Raw genomic sequence first — 21,822 nt, 5'->3', positions numbered from 1 at the left:
TGCAGAGAGTGCACTGGCACCACTGGGGATGCAGTGCAGTGAGTGCAGAGAGTGCACTGGCACCACTGGGGATGCACTGCAGTGAGTCCAGAGAGTGCAGTGGCACCATTGGGGATGCAGTGCTGTGAGTCCAGAGAGTGCACTGGCACCACTGGGGTTTTAGTGCAGTTAGTCCAGAGAGTGCCCTTGCACCACTGGGGATACACTGCAGTGTGTCCAGAGAGTGCACTGGCACCACTGGGGATGCAGTGCAGTGAGTCCAGAGAGTGCACTGTCAACACTGGGGATGCACTGCAGTGAGTCCAGAGAATGACCTGGCACTAATGGGGATGCAGTGCAGTGAGTCCAAAGAGTGCACTGGCACCACTGCGAATGCACTGCAGTGAGTCCGGAGAGTGCCCTGGCTCCACAGGGGATGCAGTGCAGTTAGTCCAGAGAGTGCACTGGCACCACTGGGGATGCAGTGCAGTGAGTCCAGAGAGTGCACTGGCACCACTGGGGATGCAGTGCAGTGAGTCCAGAGAGTGCACTGGCACCACTGGGGATGCAATGCAGTGAGTCCAGAGAGTGCTCTGGCTCCACTGGGGATGCAGTGCAGTGAGTACAGAGAGTGCACTGGCACCACTGGGGATGCAGTGCAGTGAGTACAGAGAGTGCACTGGCACCACTGGGGATGCACTGCAGTGATTCCAGAGAGTGCACTGGCACCACTGGTGATGCAGTGCAGTGAGTCCAGAGAGTGCATTGATACCACTGGGAATGCACTGCAGTGAGTCCAGAGAGTGCACTGGCACCAGTGGGGTTGCAGTGCAGTGAGTCCAGAGAGTGCACTGGCACCAGTGGGGATGCACTGCAGTGAGTCCAGAGAGTGCACTGGCACCACTGGGGATGCAGTGCAGTGAGTCCTGAGAGTGCACTGGCACCAGTGGGGATGCAGTGTAGTGAGTCCAGAGAGTGCACTGGCACCAGTGGGGTTGCAGTGCAGTGAGTCCAGAGAGTGCACTGGCACCAGTGGGGATGCAGTGCAGTGAGTCCAGAGAGTGCACTGGCACCAGTGGGGATGCAGTGCAGTCAGTCCAGAGAGTGCACTGGCACCAGTGGGGATGCACTGCAGTGAGTCCAGAGAGTGCATTGGCACCAGTGGGGATGTAGTGCAGTGAGTCCAGAGAGTGCACTGGCACCAGTGGGGATGCAGTGCAGTGAGTCCAGAGACTGCACTGGCACCACTGGGGATGCAGTGCAGTGAGTCCTGAGAGTGCACTGGCACCAGTGGGGATGCAGTGCAGTGACTCCATAGAGTGCACTGGCATCAGTGGGGATGCAGTGCAGTGACTCCAGAGAGTGCACTGGTACCAGTGGGGATGCAGTGCAGTGAGTCCAGAGAGTGCACTGGCACCACTTCGGATCAGTGCAGTGACTCTAGAGAGTGCACTGGCACCAGTGGGGTTGGAGTGTAGTGACTCTAGAGAGTGCACTGGCACCCACTGGGGATGCACTGCAGTGACTCCAGAGACTGCACTGGCACCAGTGGGGATGCAGTGTAGTGAGTCCAGAGAGTGCACTGGCACCAGTGGGGTTGCAGTGCAGTGAGTCCCGAGAGTGCACTGGCACCAGTGAGGATGCAGTGCAGTGAGTCCCGAGAGTGCACTGGCACCAGTGGGGATGCAGTGCAGTGAGTCCACAGAGTGCACTGGCACCAGTGGGGATGCAGTGCACTGACTCCAGAGAGTGCACTGGCACCAGTGGGGATGCAGTGCAGTGACTCCAGAGAGTGCACTGGCACCAGTGGGAATGCAGTGCAGTGAGTCCAGAGAGTGCACTGGCACCAGTGGGGATGATGTGCAGTGTCTCCAGAGAGTGTACTGGCGCCACTGGGGATGCAGTGCAGTGAGTCCAGAGAGTGCACTGGCACCAGTGGGGATGCAGTGCAGTGACTCCAGAGAGTCGACTGGCACCAGTGGGGTGCAGTGCAGTGAGTCCAGAGAGTGCACTGGCACCAGTGGGGATGCAGTGTAGTGAGTCCAGAGAGTGCACTGGCACCACTGGGGATGCAGTGCAGTGAGTACAGAGAGTGCAATGGCAGCACAGGGGATGCACTGCAGTGATTCCAGAGAGTGCACTGGCACCACTGGTGATGCAGTGCAGTGAGTCCAGAGAGTGCATTGGTACCACTGGGAATGCACTGCAGTGAGTCCAGAGAGTGCACTGGCAACAATGGGGATGCACTGAAGTGAGTCCAGAGAGTGCACTGGCACCACAGGGGATGCACTGCAGTGAGTCCAGAGAGTGCACTGGCACCACTGGGGATGCAGTGCAGTAAGTCCAGAGAGTGCACTGGCACCACAGGGGATGCAGTGCAGTGATTCCATAGAGTGCACTGGCACCACTGGGGATGCAGTGCAGTGAGTCCAGGGAGTGCACTGGCACCAGTGGGGATGGAGTGCAGTGAGTCCAGAGAGTTCACTGGCACCAGTGGGGATGCAGTGCAGTGACTCCAGAGAGTGCACTGGCAGCAGTGGGGATGCAGTGCAGTGAGTCCAGAGAGTGCACGGGCACCAGTGGGGATGCAGTGCAGTGACTCCAGAGAGTGCACTGGCACCACTGGGGTTGCAGTGCAGTGAGTCCAGAGAGTGCACTGGCACCACTAGGGATGCAGTGCAGTGACTCCAGAAAGTGCACTGGCACTACTGGGGATGCAGTGCAGTGAGTCCAGAGAGTGCACTGGCACCAGTGGGGATGCAGTGCAGTGAGTCCAGAGAGTGCACTGGCACCACTGGGGATGCACTGCAGTGACTCCAGAGACTGCACTGGCACCAGTGGGGATGCAGTGTAGTGAGTCCAGAGAGTGCACTGGCACCACTGGGGTTGCAGTGCAGTGAGTCCAGAGAGTGCACTGGCACCAGTGGGGATGCAGTGCAGTGAGTCCAGAGAGTGCACTGGCACCACTGGGGATGCAGTGCAGTGAGTCCTGAGAATGCACTGGCACCAGTGGGGATGCAGTGTAGTGAGTCCAGAGAGTGCACTGGCACCAGTGGGGTTGCAGTGCAGTGAGTCCAGAGAGTGCACTGGCACCACTGGGGATGCAGTGCAGTGAGTCCAGAGAGTGCACTGGCACCAGTGGGGATGCAGTGCAGTAAGTCCAGAGAGTGCACTGGCACCACCGGGGATTCAGTGCAGTGAGTCCAGAGAGTGCATTGGCACCAGTGGGGATGTAGTGCAGTGAGTCCAGAGAGTGCACTGGCACCAGTGGGGATGCAGTGCAGTGAGTCCAGAGAGTGCACTGGCACCACTGGGGATGCAGTGCAGTGAGTCCTGAGAGTGCACTGGCACCAGTGGGGATGCAGTGCAGTGACTCCATAGAGTGCACTGGCACCAGTGGGGATGCAGTGCAGTGACTCCAGAGAGTGCACTGGTACCAGTGGGGATGCAGTGCAGTGAGTCCAGAGAGTGCACTGGCACCACTTCGGATCAGTGCAGTGACTCTAGAGAGTGCACTGGCACCAGTGGGGTTGGAGTGTAGTGACTCTAGAGAGTGCACTGGCACCAGTGGGGATGCAGTGCAGTGAGTCCAGAGAGTGCACTGGCACCACTAGGGAGGCAGTGCAGTGACTGCAGAAAGTGCACTGGCACTACAGGGGATGCAGTGCAGTGAGTCCACAGAGTGCACTGGCACCAGTGGGGATGCAGTGCACTGACTCCAGAGAGTGCACTGGCACCACTGGGGATGCAGTGCAGTGACTCCAGAGAGTGCACTGGCACCAGTGGGAATGCAGTGCAGTGAGTCCAGAGAGTGCACTGGCACCAGTGGGGATGATGTGCAGTGTCTCCAGAGAGTGTACTGGCGCCACTGGGGATGCAGTGCAGTGAGTCCAGAGAGTGCACTGGCACCAGTGGGGATGCAGTGCAGTGACTCCAGAGAGTCGACTGGCACCAGTGGGGTGCAGTGCAGTGAGTCCAGAGAGTGCACTGGCACCAGTGGGGATGCAGTGTAGTGAGTCCAGAGAGTGCACTGGCACCAGTGGGGTTGCAGTGCAGTGAGTCCAGAGAGTGCACTGGCACCAGTGGGTATGCAGTGCAGTGAGTGCAGAGAGTGCACTGGCACCACAGGGGATGCAGTGCAGTCAGTTCAGAGAGTGCAATGGCACCAGTGGGGATGCAAAGCAGTGACTCCAGAGAGTGCACTGGCCGCACTGGGGATGCACTGCAGTGTCTCCAGAGAGTGCACTGGCACCACTGGGGATGCAGTGCAGTGAGTCCAGAGAGTGCACTGGCATCACTGGGGATGCATTTCAGTGAGTGCAGAGAGTGCACTGGCACCACTGGGGATGCAGTGCAGTGAGGGCAGAGAGTGCAGTGGCACCATTGGGGATGCAGTGCTGTGAGTCCAGAGAGTGCACTGGCACCACTGGGGTTTTAGTGCAGTTAGTCCAGAGAGTGCCCTTGCACCACTGGGGATACACTGCAGTGTGTCCAGAGACTGCACTGGCACCACTGGGGATGCAGTGCAGTGAGTCCAGAGAGTGCACTGTCAACACTGGGGATGCACTGCAGTGAGTCCAGAGAATGACCTGGCACTAATGGGGATGCAGTGCAGTGACTCGAAAGAGTGCACTGGCACGACTGCGGATGCACTGCAGTGAGTCCGGAGAGTGCCCTGGCACCACAGGGGATGCAGTGCAGTTAGTCCAGAGAGTGCACTGGCACCACTGGGGATGCAGTGCAGTGAGTCCAGAGAGTGCACTGGCACCAGTGGGGATGTAGTGCAGTGAGTCCAGAGAGTGCACTGGCACCACTGGGGATGCAATGCAGTGAGTCCAGAGAGTGCTCTGGCTCCACTGGGGATGCAGTGCAGTGAGTACAGAGAGTGCACTGGCACCACTGGGGATGCAGTGCAGTGAGTACAGAGAGTGCAATGGCAGCACAGGGGATGCACTGCAGTGATGCCAGAGAGTGCACTGGCACCACTGGTGATGCAGTGCAGTGAGTCCAGAGAGTGCATTGGCACCAGTGGGAATGCACTGCAGTGAGTCCAGAGAGTGCACTGGCACCACTGGGGATGCAGTGCAGTGAGTCCAGAGAGTGCACTGGCACCACTGGGGATGCAGTGCAGTGAGTCCAGAGAGTGCACTGGCACCACTGGGGATGCAGTGCAGTGAGTCCAGAGAGTGCACTGGCACCACAGGGGATGCACTGCAGTGAGTCCAGAGAGTGCACTGGCACCACTGGGGATGCAGTGCAGTAAGTCCAGAGAGTGCACTGGCACCACAGGGGATGCAGTGCAGTGATTCCAGGGAGTGCACTGGCACCAGTGGGGATGCAGTGCAGTGAGTCCAGAGAGTGCACTGGCACCAGTGGGGATGGAGTGCAGTGAGTCCAGAGAGTTCACTGGCACCAGTGGGGATGCAGTGCAGTGACTCCAGAGAGTGCACTGGCAGCAGTGGGGATGCAGTGCAGTGAGTCCAGAGAGTGCACTGGCACCACTGGTGATGCAGTGCAGTGAGTCCAGAGAGTGCACTGGCACCACTGGGGATGCAGTGCAGTGAGTCCAGAGAGTGCACTGGCACCACTAGGGATGCAGTGCAGTGACTCCAGAAAGTGCACTGGCACTACTGGGGATGCAGTGCAGTGAGTCCAGAGAGTGCACTGGCACCAGTGGGGATGCAGTGCAGTGAGTCCAAAGAGTGCACTGGCACCACTGGGGATGCACTGCAGTGACTGCAGAGACTGCACTGGCACCAGTGGGGATGCAGTGTAGTGAGTCCAGAGAGTGCAGTGGCACCATTGGGGATGCAGTGCTGTGAGTCCAGAGAGTGCACTGGCACCACTGGGGTTTTAGTGCAGTTAGTCCAGAGAGTGCCCTTGCACCACTGGGGATACACTGCAGTGTGTCCAGAGAGTGCACTGGCACCACTGGGGATGCAGTGCAGTGAGTCCAGAGAGTGCACTGTCAACACTGGGGATGCACTGCAGTGAGTCCAGAGAATGACCTGGCACTAATGGGGATGCAGTGCAGTGAGTCCAAAGAGTGCACTGGCACCACTGCGAATGCACTGCAGTGAGTCCGGAGAGTGCCCTGGCACCACAGGGGATGCAGTGCAGTTAGTCCAGAGAGTGCACTGGCACCACTGGGGATGCAGTGCAGTGAGTCCAGAGAGTGCACTGGCACCACTGGGGATGCAGTGCAGTGAGTCCAGAGAGTGCACTGGCACCAGTGGGTATGCAGTGCTGTGAGTGCAGAGAGTGCACTGGCACCAGTGGGGATGCAGTGCAGTCAGTCCAGAGAGTGCAATGGCACCAGTGGGGATGCAAAGCAGTGACTCCAGAGAGTGCACTGGCACCACTGGGGATGCACTGCAGTGTCTCCAGAGAGTGCACTGGCACCACTGGGGCTGCAGTGCAGTGAGTCCAGAGAGTGCACTGGCATCACTGGAGATGCAGTTCAGTGAGTGCAGAGAGTGCACTGGCACCACTGGGGATGCAGTGCAGTGAGTGCAGAGAGTGCACTGGCACCACTGGGGATGCACTGCAGTGAGTCCAGAGAGTGCAGTGGCACCATTGGGGATGCAGTGCTGTGAGTCCAGAGAGTGCACTGGCACCACTGGGGTTTTAGTGCAGTTAGTCCAGAGAGTGCCCTTGCACCACTGGGGATACACTGCAGTGTGTCCAGAGAGTGCACTGGCACCACTGGGGATGCAGTGCAGTGAGTCCAGAGAGTGCACTGTCAACACTGGGGATGCACTGCAGTGAGTCCAGAGAATGACCTGGCACTAATGGGGATGCAGTGCAGTGAGTCCAAAGAGTGCACTGGCACCACTGCGAATGCACTGCAGTGAGTCCGGAGAGTGCCCTGGCACCACAGGGGATGCAGTGCAGTTAGTCCAGAGAGTGCACTGGCACCACTGGGGATGCAGTGCAGTGAGTCCAGAGAGTGCACTGGCACCACTGGGGATGCAGTGCAGTGAGTCCAGAGAGTGCACTGGCACCACTGGGGATGCAATGCAGTGAGTCCAGAGAGTGCTCTGGCTCCACTGGGGATGCAGTGCAGTGAGTACAGAGAGTGCACTGGCACCACTGGGGATGCAGTGCAGTGAGTACAGAGAGTGCACTGGCACCACTGGGGATGCACTGCAGTGATTCCAGAGAGTGCACTGGCACCACTGGTGATGCAGTGCAGTGAGTCCAGAGAGTGCATTGATACCACTGGGAATGCACTGCAGTGAGTCCAGAGAGTGCACTGGCACCACTGGGGATGCAGTGCAATGAGTCCAGAGAGTGCACTGGCACCACTGGGGATGCACTGCAGTGAGTCCAGAGAGTGCACTGGCACCACTGGGGATGCACTGAAGTGAGTACAGAGAGTGCACTGGCACCACAGGGGATGCACTGCAGTGAGTCCAGAGAGTGCACTGGCACCACTGGGGATGCAGTGCAGTAAGTCCAGAGAGTGCACTGGCACCACTGGGGATGCAGTGCAGTGAGTCCAGAGAGTGCACTGGCACCACTGGGGATGCACTGCAGTGAGTCCAGAGAGTGCACTGGCACCAGTGGGGATGGAGTGCAGTGAGTCCAGAGAGTTCACTGGCACCAGTGGGGATGCAGTGCAGTGACTCCAGAGAGTGCACTGGCAGCAATGGGGATGCAGTGCAGTGAGTCCAGAGAGTGCACTGGCACCACTGGGGATGCAGTGCAGTGACTCCAGAGAGTGCACTGGCACCACTGGGGATGCAGTGCAGTGAGTCCAGAGAGTGCACTGGCACCACTAGGGATGCAGTGCAGTGACTCCAGAAAGTGCACTGGCACTAGTGGGGATGCAGTGCAGTGAGTCCAGAGAGTGCACTGGCACCAGTGGGGATGCAGTGCAGTGAGTCCAGAGAGTGCACTGGCACCACTGGGGATGCACTGCAGTGACTACAGAGACTGCACTGGCACCAGTGGGGATGCAGTGCAGTCAGTCCAGAGAGTGCACTGGCACCAGTGGGGATGCAGTGCAGTGAGTCCAGAGAGTGCATTGGCACCAGTGGGGATGTAGTGCATTGAGTCCAGAGAGTGCACTGGCACCAGTGGGGATGCAGTGCAGTGACTCCAGAGAGTGCACTGGCACCAGTGGGGATGCAGTGCAGTGAGTCCAGAGAGTGCACTGGCACCACTGCGGATCAGTGCAGTGACTCTAGAGAGTGCACTGGCACCAGTGGGGTTGGAGTGCAGTGACTCTAGAGAGTGCACTGGCACCAGTGGGGATGCAGTGTAGTGAGTCCTGAGAGTGCACTGGCACCAGTGGGGATGCAGTGCAGTGAGTCCAGAGACTGCACTGGCACCAGTGGGGATGCAGTGCAGTGAGTCCAGAGAGTGCACTGGCACCACTGGGGATGCAGTGCAGTGAGTCCTTATAGTGCACTGGCACCAGTGGGGATGCAGTGCAGTGAGTCCAGAGAGTGCACTGGCACCACTGGGGATGCAGTGCAGTGAGTCCTTATAGTGCACTGGCACCAGTGGGGATGCAGTGCAGTGAGTCCAGAGAGTGCACTGGCACCACTGGGGATGCACTGCAGTGACTCCAGAGAGTGCACTGCCACCAGTGGGAATGCCGTGCAGTGAGTCCAGAGAGTGCACTGGCACCAGTGGGGATGCAGTGCAGTGAGTCCAGAGAGTGCAGTGGTACCACTTCGGATCAGTGCAGTGACTCTAGAGAGTGCACTGGCACCAGTGGGGTTGGAGTGCAGTGACTCTAGAGAGTGCACTGGCACCACTGGGGATGCAGTGCAGTGAGTGCAGAGAGTGCACTGGCACCACTAGGGAGGCAGTGCAGTGACTGCAGAAAGTGCACTGGCACTACTGGGGATGCAGTGCAGTGAGTCCACAGAGTGCACTGGCACCAGTGGGGATGCAGTGCAGTGAGTCCAGGCAGTTCACTGGCACCAGTGGGGATGCAGTGCAGTGACTCCAGAGAGTGCACTGGCACCAGTGGGAATGCAGTGCAGTGAGTCCAGAGAGTGCACTGGCACCAGTGGGGATGCAGTGCAGTGTCTCCAGAGAGTGTACTGGCGCCACTGGGGATGCAGTGCAGTGACTCCAGAGAGTGCACTGGCACCACTGGGGATGCAGTGCAGTGAGTCCAGAGAGTGCTCTGGCTCCACTGGGGATGCAGTGCAGTGAGTACAGAGAGTGCACTGGCACCACTGGGGATGCAGTGCAGTGAGTCCAGAGAGTGCAATGGCAGCACAGGGGATGCACTGCAGTGATTCCAGAGAGTGCACTGGCACCACTGGGGATGCACTGCAGTGATTCCAGAGAGTGCACTGGCACCAGTGGTGATGCAGTGCAGTGAGTCCAGAGAGTGCATTGGTACCACTGGGAATGCACTGCAGTGAGTCCAGAGAGTGCACTGGCACCAGTGGGGATGCAGTGCAGTGAGTCCAGAGAGTGCACTGGCACCACTGGGGATGCAATGCAGTGAGTCCAGAGAGTGCTCTGGCTCCACTGGGGATGCAGTGCAGTGAGTACAGAGAGTGCACTGGCACCAGTGGGGATGCAGTGCAGTGAGTATAGAGAGTGCAATGGCAGCACAGGGGATGCACTGCAGTGATTCCAGAGAGTGCACTGGCACCACTGGTGATGCAGTGCAGTGAGTCCAGAGAGTGCATTGGTACCACTGGGAATGTACTGCAGTGAGTCCAGAGAGTGCACTGGCACCACTGGGGATGCAGTGCAATGAGTCCAGAGAGTGCACTGGCACCACTGGGGATGCACTGCAGTGAGTCCAGAGAGTGCACTGGCACCACTGGGGATGCACTGAAGTGAGTCCAGAGAGTGCACTGGCACCACAGGGGATGCAGTGCAGTGAGTCCAGAGAGTGCACTGGCACCACTGGGGATGCAGTGCAGTGAGTCCAGAGAGTGCACTGGCACCACTGGGGATGGAGTGCAGTGAGTCCAGAGAGTTCACTGGCACCAGTGGGGATGCAGTGCAGTGACTCCAGAGAGTGCAATGGCAGTAGTGGGGATGCAGTGCAGTGAGTCCAGAGAGTGCACTGGCACCACTGGGGATGCAGTGCAGTGAGTCCAGAGAGTGCACTGGCACCACTGGGGATGCAGTGCAGTGAGTCCAGAGAGTGCACTGGCACCACTAGGGATGCAGTGCAGTGACTCCAGAAAGTGCACTGGCACTACTGGGGATGCAGTGCAGTGAGTCCAGAGAGTGCACTGGCACCAGTGGGGATGCAGTGCAGTGAGTCCAGAGAGTGCACTGGCACCACCGGGGATGCACTGCAGTGAGTCCAGAGACTGCACTGGCACCAGTGGGGATGCAGTGTAGTGAGTCCAGAGAGTGCACTGGCACCAGTGGGGTTGCAGTGCAGTGAGTCCAGAGAGTGCACTGGCACCAGTGGGGATGCACTGCAGTGAGTCCAGAGAGTGCACTGGCACCACTGGGGATGCAGTGCAGTGACTCGAAAGAGTGCACTGGCACGACTGTTGATGCACTGCAGTGAGTCCGGAGAGTGCCCTGGCACCACAGGGGATGCAGTGCAGTTAGTCCAGAGAGTGCACTGGCACCAGTGGGGATGCAGTGCAGTGAGTCCAGAGAGTGCACTGGCACCACTGGGGATGCAGTGCAGTGAGTCCAGAGAGTGCACTGGCACCACTGGGGATGCAATGCAGTGAGTCCAGAGAGTGCTCTGGCTCCACTGGGGATGCAGTGCAGTGAGTACAGAGAGTGCACTGGCACCACTGGGGATGCAGTGCAGTGAGTCCAGAGAGTGCACTGGCACCACTGGGGATGCACTGCAGTGACTACAGAGACTGCACTGGCACCAGTGGGGATGCAGTGCAGTCAGTCCAGAGAGTGCACTGGCACCAGTGGGGATGCAGTGCAGTGAGTCCAGAGAGTGCATTGGCACCAGTGGGGATGTAGTGCATTGAGTCCAGAGAGTGCACTGGCACCAGTGGGGATGCAGTGCAGTGAGTCCAGAGAGTGCACTGGCACCACTGGGGATGCAGTGCAGTGAGTCCAGAGAGTGCACTGGCAGCAGTGGGGATGCAGTGCAGTGACTCCATAGAGTGCACTGGCACCAGTGGGGATGCAGTGCAGTGAGTCCAGAGAGTGCACTGGCACCACTGCGGATCAGTGCAGTGACTCTAGAGAGTGCACTGGCACCAGTGGGGTTGGAGTGCAGTGACTCTAGAGAGTGCACTGGCACCAGTGGGGATGCAGTGTAGTGAGTCCTGAGAGTGCACTGGCACCAGTGGGGATGCAGTGCAGTGAGTGCAGAGAGTGCACTGGCACCACTGGGGATGCAGTGCAGTGAGTCCAGAGAGTGCACTGGCACCACTGGGGATGCAGTGCAGTGAGTCCTTATAGTGCACTGGCACCAGTGGGGATGCAGTACAGTGAGTCCAGAGAGTGCACTGGCACCACTGGGGATGCAGTGCAGTGAGTCCTTATAGTGCACTGGCACCAGTGGGGATGCAGTGCAGTGAGTCCAGAGAGTGCACTGGCACCACTGGGGATGCACTGCAGTGACTCCAGAGAGTGCACTGCCACCAGTGGGAATGCCGTGCAGTGAGTCCAGAGAGTGCACTGGCACCAGTGGGGATGCAGTGCAGTGAGTCCAGAGAGTGCAGTGGTACCACTTCGGATCAGTGCAGTGACTCTAGAGAGTGCACTGGCACCAGTGGGGTTGGAGTGCAGTGACTCTAGAGAGTGCACTGGCACCAGTGGGGATGCAGTGCAGTGAGTGCAGAGAGTGCACTGGCACCACTAGGGAGGCAGTGCAGTGACTGCAGAAAGTGCACTGGCACTACTGGGGATGCAGTGCAGTGAGTCCACAGAGTGCACTGGCACCAGTGGGGATGCAGTGCAGTGAGTCCAGGCAGTTCACTGGCACCAGTGGGGATGCAGTGCAGTGACTCCAGAGAGTGCACTGGCACCAGTGGGAATGCAGTGCAGTGAGTCCAGAGAGTGCACTGGCACCACTGGGGATGCAGTGCAGTGTCTCCAGAGAGTGTACTGGCGCCACTGGGGATGCAGTGCAGTGACTCCAGAGAGTGCACTGGCACCACTGGGGATGCACTGCAGTGAGTCCAGAGAGTGCTCTGGCTCCACTGGGGATGCAGTGCAGTGAGTACAGAGAGTGCACTGGCACCACTGGGGATGCAGTGCAGTGAGTACAGAGAGTGCAATGGCAGCACAGGGGATGCACTGCAGTGATTCCAGAGAGTGCACTGGCACCACTGGGGATGCACTGCAGTGATTCCAGAGAGTGCACTGGCACCACTGGTGATGCAGTGCAGTGAGTCCAGAGAGTGCATTGGTACCACTGGGAATGCACTGCAGTGAGTCCAGAGAGTGCACTGGCACCAGTGGGGATGCAGTGCAGTGAGTCCAGAGAGTGCACTGGCACCACTGGGGATGCAATGCAGTGAGTCCAGAGAGTGCTCTGGCTCCACTGGGGATGCAGTGCAGTGAGTACAGAGAGTGCACTGGCACCAGTGGGGATGCAGTGCAGTGAGTATAGAGAGTGCAATGGCAGCACAGGGGATGCACTGCAGTGATTCCAGAGAGTGCACTGGCACCACTGGTGATGCAGTGCAGTGAGTCCAGAGAGTGCATTGGTACCACTGGGAATGTACTGCAGTGAGTCCAGAGAGTGCACTGGCACCACTGGGGATGCAGTGCAATGAGTCCAGAGAGTGCACTGGCACCACTGGGGATGCACTGCAGTGAGTCCAGAGAGTGCACTGGCACCACAGGGGATGCAGTGCAGTGAGTCCAGAGAGTGCACTGGCACCACTGGGGATGCAGTGCAGTGAGTCCAGAGAGTGCACTGGCACCACTGGGGATGGAGTGCAGTGAGTCCAGAGAGTTCACTGGCACCAGTGGGGATGCAGTGCAGTGACTCCAGAGAGTGCAATGGCAGTAGTGGGGATGCAGTGCAGTGAGTCCAGAGAGTGCACTGGCACCACTGGGGATGCAGTGCAGTGAGTCCAGAGAGTGCACTGGCACCACTGGGGATGCAGTGCAGTGAGTCCAGAGAGTGCACTGGCACCACTAGGGATGCAGTGCAGTGACTCCAGAAAGTGCACTGGCACTACTGGGGATGCAGTGCAGTGAGTCCAGAGAGTGCACTGGCACCAGTGGGGATGCAGTGCAGTGAGTCCAGAGAGTGCACTGGCACCACCGGGGATGCACTGCAGTGAGTCCAGAGAGTGCACTGGCACCAGTGGGGATGCAGTGTAGTGAGTCCAGAGAGTGCACTGGCACCAGTGGGGTTGCAGTGCAGTGAGTCCAGAGAGTGCACTGGCACCAGTGGGGATGCACTGCAGTGAGTCCAGAGAGTGCACTGGCACCACTGGGGATGCAGTGCAGTGACTCGAAAGAGTGCACTGGCACGACTGCGGATGCACTGCAGTGAGTCCGGAGAGTGCCCTGGCACCACAGGGGATGCAGTGCAGTTAGTCCAGAGAGTGCACTGGCACCAGTGGGGATGCAGTGCAGTGAGTCCAGAGAGTGCAGTGGCACCACTGGGGATGCAGTGCAGTGAGTCCAGAGAGTGCACTGGCACCACTGGGGATGCAATGCAGTGAGTCCAGAGAGTGCTCTGGCTCCACTGGGGATGCAGTGCAGTGAGTACAGAGAGTGCACTGGCACCACTGGGGATGCAGTGCAGTGAGTACAGAGAGTGCAATGGCAGCACAGGGGATGCACTACAGTGAAGCCAGAGAGTGCACTGGCACCACTGGTGATGCAGTGCAGTGAGTCCAGAGAGTGCATTGGCACCAGTGGGAATGCACTGCAGTGAGTCCAGAGAGTGCACTGGCACCACTGGGGATGCAGTGCAGTGAGTCCAGAGAGTGCACTGGCACCACTGGGGATGCAGTGCAGTGAGTCCAGAGAGTGCACTGGAACCACTGGGGATGCAGTGCAGTGAGTCCAGAGAGTGCACTGGCACCACAGGGGATGCACTGCAGTGAGTCCAGAGAGTGCACTGGCACCACTGGGGATGCAGTGCAGTAAGTCCAGAGAGTGCACTGGCACCATCTGGGATGCAGTGCAGTGATTCCAGAGAGTGCACTGGCACCAGTGGGAATGCAGTGCAGTGAGTCCAGAGAGCGCACTGGCACCAGTGGGGATGGAGTGCAGTGAGTCCAGAGAGTTCACTGGCACCAGTGGGGATGCAGTGCAGTGACTCCAGAGAGTGCACTGGCAGCAGTGGGGATGCAGTGCAGTGAGTCCAGAGAGTGCACTGGCACCACTGGTGATGCAGTGCAGTGAGTCCAGAGAGTGCACTGGCACCACTGGGGATGCAGTGCAGTGAGTCCAGAGAGTGCACTGGCACCACTAGGGATGCAGTGCAGTGACTCCAGAAAGTGCACTGGCACTACTGGGGATGCAGTGCAGTGAGTCCAGAGAGTGCACTGGCACCAGTGGGGATGCAGTGCAGTGAGTCCAAAGAGTGCACTGGCACCACTGGGGATGCACTGCAGTGACTGCAGAGACTGCACTGGCACCAGTGGGGATGCAGTTTAGTGAGTCCAGAGAGTGCAGTGGCACCATTGGGGATGCAGTGCTGTGAGTCCAGAGAGTGCACTGGCACCACTGGGGTTTTAGTGCAGTTAGTCCAGAGAGTGCCCTTGCACCACTGGGGATACACTGCAGTGTGTCCAGAGAGTGCACTGGCACCACTGGGGATGCAGTGCAGTGAGTCCAGAGAGTGCACTGTCAACACTGGGGATGCACTGCAGTGAGTCCAGAGAATGACCTGGCACTAATGGGGATGCAGTGCAGTGAGTCCAAAGAGTGCACTGGCACCACTGTGAATGCACTGCAGTGAGTCCGGAGAGTGCCCTGGCACCACAGGGGATGCAGTGCAGTTAGTCCAGAGAGTGCACTGGCACCACTGGGGATGCAGTGCAGTGAGTCCAGAGAGTGCACTGGCACCACTGGGGATGCAGTGCAGTGAGTCCAGAGAGTGCACTGGCACCAGTGGGTATGCAGTGCTGTGAGTGCAGAGAGTGCACTGGCACCAGTGGGGATGCAGTGCAGTCAGTCCAGAGAGTGCAATGGCACCAGTGGGGATGCAAAGCAGTGACTCCAGAGAGTGCACTGGCACCACTGGGGATGCACTGCAGTGTCTCCAGAGAGTGCACTGGCACCACTGGGGCTGCAGTGCAGTGAGTCCAGAGAGTGCACTGGCATCACTGGAGATGCAGTTCAGTGAGTGCAGAGAGTGCACTGGCACCACTGGGGATGCAGTGCAGTGACTGCAGAGAGTGCACTGGCACCACTGGGGATGCACTGCAGTGAGTCCAGAGAGTGCAGTGGCACCATTGGGGATGCAGTGCTGTGAGTCCAGAGAGTGCACTGGCACCACTGGGGTTTTAGTGCAGTTAGTCCAGAGAGTGCCCTTGCACCACTGGGGATACAATGCAGTGTGTCCAGAGAGTGCACTGGCACCACTGGGGATGCAGTGCAGTGAGTCCAGAGAGTACACTGTCAACACTGGGGATGCACTGCAGTGAGTCCAGAGAATGACCTGGCACTAATGGGGATGCAGTGCAGTGAGTCCAAAGAGTGCACTGGCACCACTGGGGATGCACTGCAGTGATTCCAGAGAGTGCACTGGCACCACTGGTGATGCAGTGCAGTGAGTCCAGAGAGTGCATTGATACCACTGGGAATGCACTGCAGTGAGTCCAGAGAGTGCACTGGCACCACTGGGGATGCAGTGCAATGAGTCCAGAGAGTGCACTGGCACCACTGGGGATGCACTGCAGTGAGTCCAGAGAGTGCACTGGCACCACTGGGGATGCAGTGCAGTGAGTACAGAGAGTGCAATGGCAGCACAGGGGATGCACTGCAGTGATTCCAGAGAGTGCACTGGCACCACTGGTGATGCAGTGCAGTGAGTCCAGAGAGTGCATTGGTACCACTGGGAATGCACTGCAGTGAGTCCAGAGAGTGCACTGGCACCAGTGGGGATGCAGTGCAGTGAGTCCAGAGAGTGCACTGGCACCACTGGGGATGCAATGCAGTGAGGCCAGAGAGTGCTCTGGCTCCACTGGGGATGCAGTGCAGTGAGTACAGAGAGTGCACTGGCACCAGTGGGGATGCAGTGCAGTGAGTCCAGAGAGTGCACTGGCACCACAGGGGATGCAGTGCAGTGAGTCCAGAGAGTGCACTGGCACCACTGGGGATGCAGTGCAGTGAGTCCAGAGAGTGCACTGGCACCAGTGGGGTTGCAGTGCAGTGAGTCCAGAGAGTTCACTGGCACCAGTTGGGATGCAGTGCAGTGACTCCAGAGAGTGCAATGGCAGTAGTGGGGATGCAGTGCAGTGAGTCCAGAGAGTGCACTGGCACCACTGGGGATGCAGTGCAGTGAGACCAGAGAGTGCACTGGCACCACTGGGGATGCAGTGCAGTGAGTCCAGAGAGTGCACTGGCACCACTAGGGATGCAGTGCAGTGACTCCAGAAAGTGCACTGGAACTACTGGGGATGCAGTGCAGTGAGTCCAGAGAGTGCACTGGCACCAGTGGGGATGCAGTGCAGTGAGTCCAGAGAGTGCACTGGCACCACCGGGGATGCACTGCAGTGAGTCCAGAGACTGCACTAGCACCAGTGGGGATGCAGTGTAGTGAGTCCAGAGAGTGCACTGGCACCAGTGGGGTTGCAGTGCAGTGAGTCCAGAGAGTGCACTGGCACCAGTGGGGATGCAGTGCAGTGAGTCCAGAGAGTGCACTGGCACCACTGGGGATGCAGTGCAGTGACTCCAGAGAGTGCACTGGCACCAGTGGGGATGCAGTGCAGTGGCTCCAGAAAGTGCACTGGCACTACTGGGGATGCAGTGCAGTGAGTCCAGAGAGTGCACTGGCACCAGTGGGGATGCAGTGCAGTGACTCCAGAGAGTGCACTGGCACCACTGGGGATGCAGTGCAGTGAGTCCAGAGAGTGCACTGGCAGCAGTGGGGATGCAGTGTAGTGAGTCCCGAGAGTGCACTGGCACCGGTGGGGTTGCAGTGCAGTGAGTCCAGAGAGTGCACTGGCACCAGTGGGGATGCAGTGCAGTCAGTCCAGAGAGTGCACTGGTACCAGTGGGGATGCAGTGCAGTGAGTCCAGAGAGTGCACTGGCACCACTGCGGATCAGTGCAGTGACTCTAGAGAGTGCACTGGCACCAGTGGGGTTGGAGTGCAGTGACTCTAGAGAGTGCACTGGCACCAGAGGGGATGCAGTGTAGTGAGTCCTGAGAGTGCACTGGCACCAGTGGGGATGCAGTGCAGTGAGTGCAGAGAGTGCACTGGCACCAGTGCGGATGCAGTGCAGTGAGTCCAGAGAGTGCACTGGCACCACTGGGGATGCAGTGCAGTGAGTCCTTATAGTGCACTGGCACCAGTGGGGATGCAGTGCAGTGAGTCCAGAGAGTGCACTGGCACCAGTAGGGATGCAGTGCAGTGACTCCAGAGAGTGCATTGACACCAGTGGGTATGCAGTGCAGTGAGTCCAGAGAGTGCACTGGCACCACTGGGGATGCACTGCAGTGACTCCAGAGAGTGCACTGGCACCAGTGGGGATGCCGTGCAGTGAGTCCAGAGAGTGCACTGGCACCAGTGGGGATGCAGTGCAGTCAGTCCAGAGAGTGCACTGGCACCACTGGGGATGCAGTGCAGTGAGTCCAGAGAGTGCACTGGCACCACTGGGGTTGCAGTGCAGTGAGTCCAGAGAGTGCACTGGCACCAGTGGGAATGCAGTGCAGTGAGTCCAGAGAGTGCACTGGCAGCAGTGGGGATGCAGTGTAGTGAGTCCAGAGAGTGCACTGGCACCAGTGGGGTTGCAGTGCAGTGAGTCCAGAGAGTGCACTTGCACCAGTGGGAATACAGTGCAGTGAGTCCAGAGAGTGCACTGGCAGCAGTGGGGATGCAGTGCAGTGAGTCCAGAGAGTGCGCTGGCACCAGTGGGGATGCAGTGCAGTGAGTCCAGAGAGTGCCGTGGCACCACTGGGGATGCAGTGCAGTGAGTCCAGAGAGTGCACTGGCACCACTAGGGATGCAGTGCAGTGACTCCAGAAAGTGCACTGGCACTACTGGAGATGCAGTGCAGTGAGTCCAGAGAGTGCACTGGCACCAGTGGGGATGCAGTGCAGTGAGTCCAGAGAGTGCACTGGCACCACTGGGGATGCAGTGCAGTGAGTCCAGAGAGTGCACTGGCACCAGTGGGGATGCAGTGTAGTGAGTCCAGAGAGTGCACTGGCACCAGTGGGGTTGCAGTGCAGTGAGTCCAGAGAGTGCACTGGCACCAGTGGAGATGCAGTGCAGTGAGTCCAGAGAGTGCACTGGCATCTGTGGGGATGCAGTGCAGTGAGTCCAGAGAGTGCACTGGCACCACTGGGGATGCAGTGCAGTGACTCCAGAGAGTGCACTGGCACCAGTGGGGATGCAGTGCAGTGAGTCCAGAGAGTGCACTGGCACCAGTGGGGATGCAGTTCAGTGAGCCCAGAGAGTGCACTGGCACCAGTGGGGATGCAGTGCAGTGAGTACAGAGAGTGCACTGGCACCAGTGGGGATGCAGTGCAGTCAGTCCAGACAGTGCAATGGCACCAGTGGGGATGCAAAGCAGTGAGTCCAGAGAGTGCACTGGCACCAGTGGGAATGCAGTGCAGTGAGTTGAGAGAGTGCACTGAAACCAGTGCGGATGCACTGCAGTGTCTCCAGAGAGTGCACTGGCAGCAGTGGTTATGCAGTGCAGTGAGTCCAGAGAGTGCATTGGCACCAGTGGGGATGCAGTGCAGTGAGTCCAGAGAGTGCACTGGCACCAGTGGGGATGCAGTGCAGTGAGTCCAGAGAGTGCACTGGTACCAGTGGGGATGCAGTGCAGTGAGTCCAGAGAGTGAACAGGCACCACTGCGGATCAGTGCAGTGACTCTAGAGAGTGCACTGGCACCAGTGGGAATGCAGTGCAGTGAGTCCAGAGAGTGCACTGGCACCAGTGGGGATGCAGTGCAATGAGTGCAGAGAGTGCACTGGCACCAGTGGGGATGCAGTGCAGTGAGTCCCGAGAGTGCACTGGCACCAGTGGGCGTGCAGTGCAATGAGTCCAGAGAGTGCACTGGCACCAGTGGGGATGCAGTGCAGTGAGTCCAGAGAGTTCACTGGCACTACTGGGGATGCAGTGCAGTGAGTCCAGAGAGTGCACTGGCACCAGTGGGCATGCAGTGCAGTGAGTCCAGAGAGTTCACTGGCACCAGTGGGGATGCAGTGCAGTGACTCCAGAGAGTGCACTGGCACCAGTGGGGATGCACTGCAGTGAGTCCAGACAGTGCACTGGAACCAGTGGGGATGCAGTGCAGTGACTCCAGAGAGTGCACTGGCACCAGTGGGGATGCAGTGCAGTGACTCCAGAGAGTGCATTGGCACCAGTGGGGATGCAGTGCAGTGAGTCCAGAGAGTGCCGTGGCACCACTGGGGATGCAGTGCAGTGAGTCTAGAGAGTGCACTGGCAGCAGTGGGGATGCAGTGCAGTGACTTCAGAAAGTGCACTGGCACTACTGGAGATGCAGTGCAGTGACTCCAGAAAGTGCACTGGCACTACTGGGGATGCAGTGCAGTGAGTCCAGAGAGTGCACTGGCACCAGTGGAGATGCAGTGCAGTGAGTCCAGAGAGTGCACTGGCACCAGTGGGGATGCAGTGTAGTGAGTCCAGAGAGTGCACTGGCACCAGTGGGGTTGCAGTGCAGTGAGTCCAGAGAGTGCACTGGCACCAGTGGGGATGCACTGCAGTGTCTCCAGAGAGTGCACTGGCACCACTGGGGATGCAGTGCAGTGAGTCCAGAGAGTGCACTGGCACCAGTGGGGATGCAGTGCAGTGAGTCCAGAGAGTGCACTGGTACCAGTGGGGATGCAGTGCAGTGAGTCCAGAGAGTGCACTGGCACCACTGCGGATCAGTGCAGTGACTCTAGAGAGTGAACTGGCACCAGTGGGGATTCAGTGCAGTGACTCTAGAGAGTGCACTGGCACCAGTGGGGATGCAGTGCAGTGAGTCCAGAGAGTGCACTGGCACCAGTGGGGATGCAGTGCAGTGAGTGCAGAGAGTGCACTGGCACCAGTGGGGATGCAGTGCAGTGAGTCCCGAGAGTGCACTGGCACCAGTGGGCGTGCAGTGCAATGAGTCCAGAGAGTGCACTGGCACCAGTGGGGATGCAGTGCAGTGAGTCCAGAGAGTTCACTGGCACTACTGGGGATGCAGTGCAGTGAGTCCAGAGAGTGCACTGGCAGCAGTGGGCATGCAGTGCAGTGAGTCCAGAGAGTTCACTGGCACCAGTGGGGATGCAGTGCAGTGACTCCAGAGAGTGCACTGGCACCAGTGGGGATGCAGTGCAGTGAGTCCAGAGAGTGCACTGGCACCAGTGGGGATGCAGTGCAGTGACTCCAGAGAGTGCACTGGCACCAGTGGGGATGCACTGCAGTGAGTCCAGAGAGTGCAGTGGCACCATTGGGGATGCAGTGCTGTGAGTCCAGAGAGTGCACTGGCACCACTGGGGTTTTAGTGCAGTTAGTCCAGAGAGTGCCCTTGCACCACTGGGGATACAATGCAGTGTGTCCAGAGAGTGCACTGGCACCACTGGGGATGCAGTGCAGTGAGTCCAGAGAGTACACTGTCAACACTGGGGATGCACTGCAGTGAGTCCAGAGAATGACCTGGCACTAATGGGGATGCAGTGCAGTGAGTCCAAAGAGTGCACTGGCACCACTGGGGATGCACTGCAGTGATTCCAGAGAGTGCACTGGCACCACTGGTGATGCAGTGCAGTGAGTCCAGAGAGTGCATTGATACCACTGGGAATGCACTGCAGTGAGTCCAGAGAGTGCACTGGCACCACTGGGGATGCAGTGCAATGAGTCCAGAGAGTGCACTGGCACCACTGGGGATGCACTGCAGTGAGTCCAGAGAGTGCACTGGCACCACTGGGGATGCAGTGCAGTGAGTACAGAGAGTGCAATGGCAGCACAGGGGATGCACTGCAGTGATTCCAGAGAGTGCACTGGCACCACTGGTGATGCAGTGCAGTGAGTCCAGAGAGTGTATTGGTACCACTGGGAATGCACTGCAGTGAGTCCAGAGAGTGCACTGGCACCAGTGGGGATGCAGTGCAGTGAGTCCAGAGAGTGCACTGGCACCACTGGGGATGCAATGCAGTGAGGCCAGAGAGTGCTCTGGCTCCACTGGGGATGCAGTGCAGTGAGTACAGAGAGTGCACTGGCACCAGTGGGGATGCAGTGCAGTGAGTCCAGAGAGTGCACTGGCACCACAGGGGATGCAGTGCAGTGAGTCCAGAGAGTGCACTGGCACCACTGGGGATGCAGTGCAGTGAGTCCAGAGAGTGCACTGGCACCAGTGGGGTTGCAGTGCAGTGAGTCCAGAGAGTTCACTGGCACCAGTTGGGATGCAGTGCAGTGACTCCAGAGAGTGCAATGGCAGTAGTGGGGATGCAGTGCAGTGAGTCCAGACAGTGCACCGGCACCACTGGGGATGCAGTGCAGTGAGACCAGAGAGTGCACTGGCACCACTGGGGATGCAGTGCAGTGAGTCCAGAGAGTGCACTGGCACCACTAGGGATGCAGTGCAGTGACTCCAGAAAGTGCACTGGCACTACTGGGGATGCAGTGCAGTGAGTCCAGAGAGTGCACTGGCACCAGTGGGGATGCAGTGCAGTGAGTCCAGAGAGTGCACTGGCACCACCGGGGATGCACTGCAGTGAGTCCAGAGACTGCACTAGCACCAGTGGGGATGCAGTGTAGTGAGTCCAGAGAGTGCACTGGCACCAGTGGGGTTG

This window comes from Anser brachyrhynchus (assembly GCF_964034855.1).
Source record: "Anser brachyrhynchus genome assembly, chromosome: 23".
NCBI classification, from domain to species: Eukaryota; Metazoa; Chordata; class Aves; order Anseriformes; family Anatidae; genus Anser; species Anser brachyrhynchus.
The sequence above is the reverse complement of the archived record's forward strand: the minus strand, read 5'-3'. Positions refer to the sequence as shown.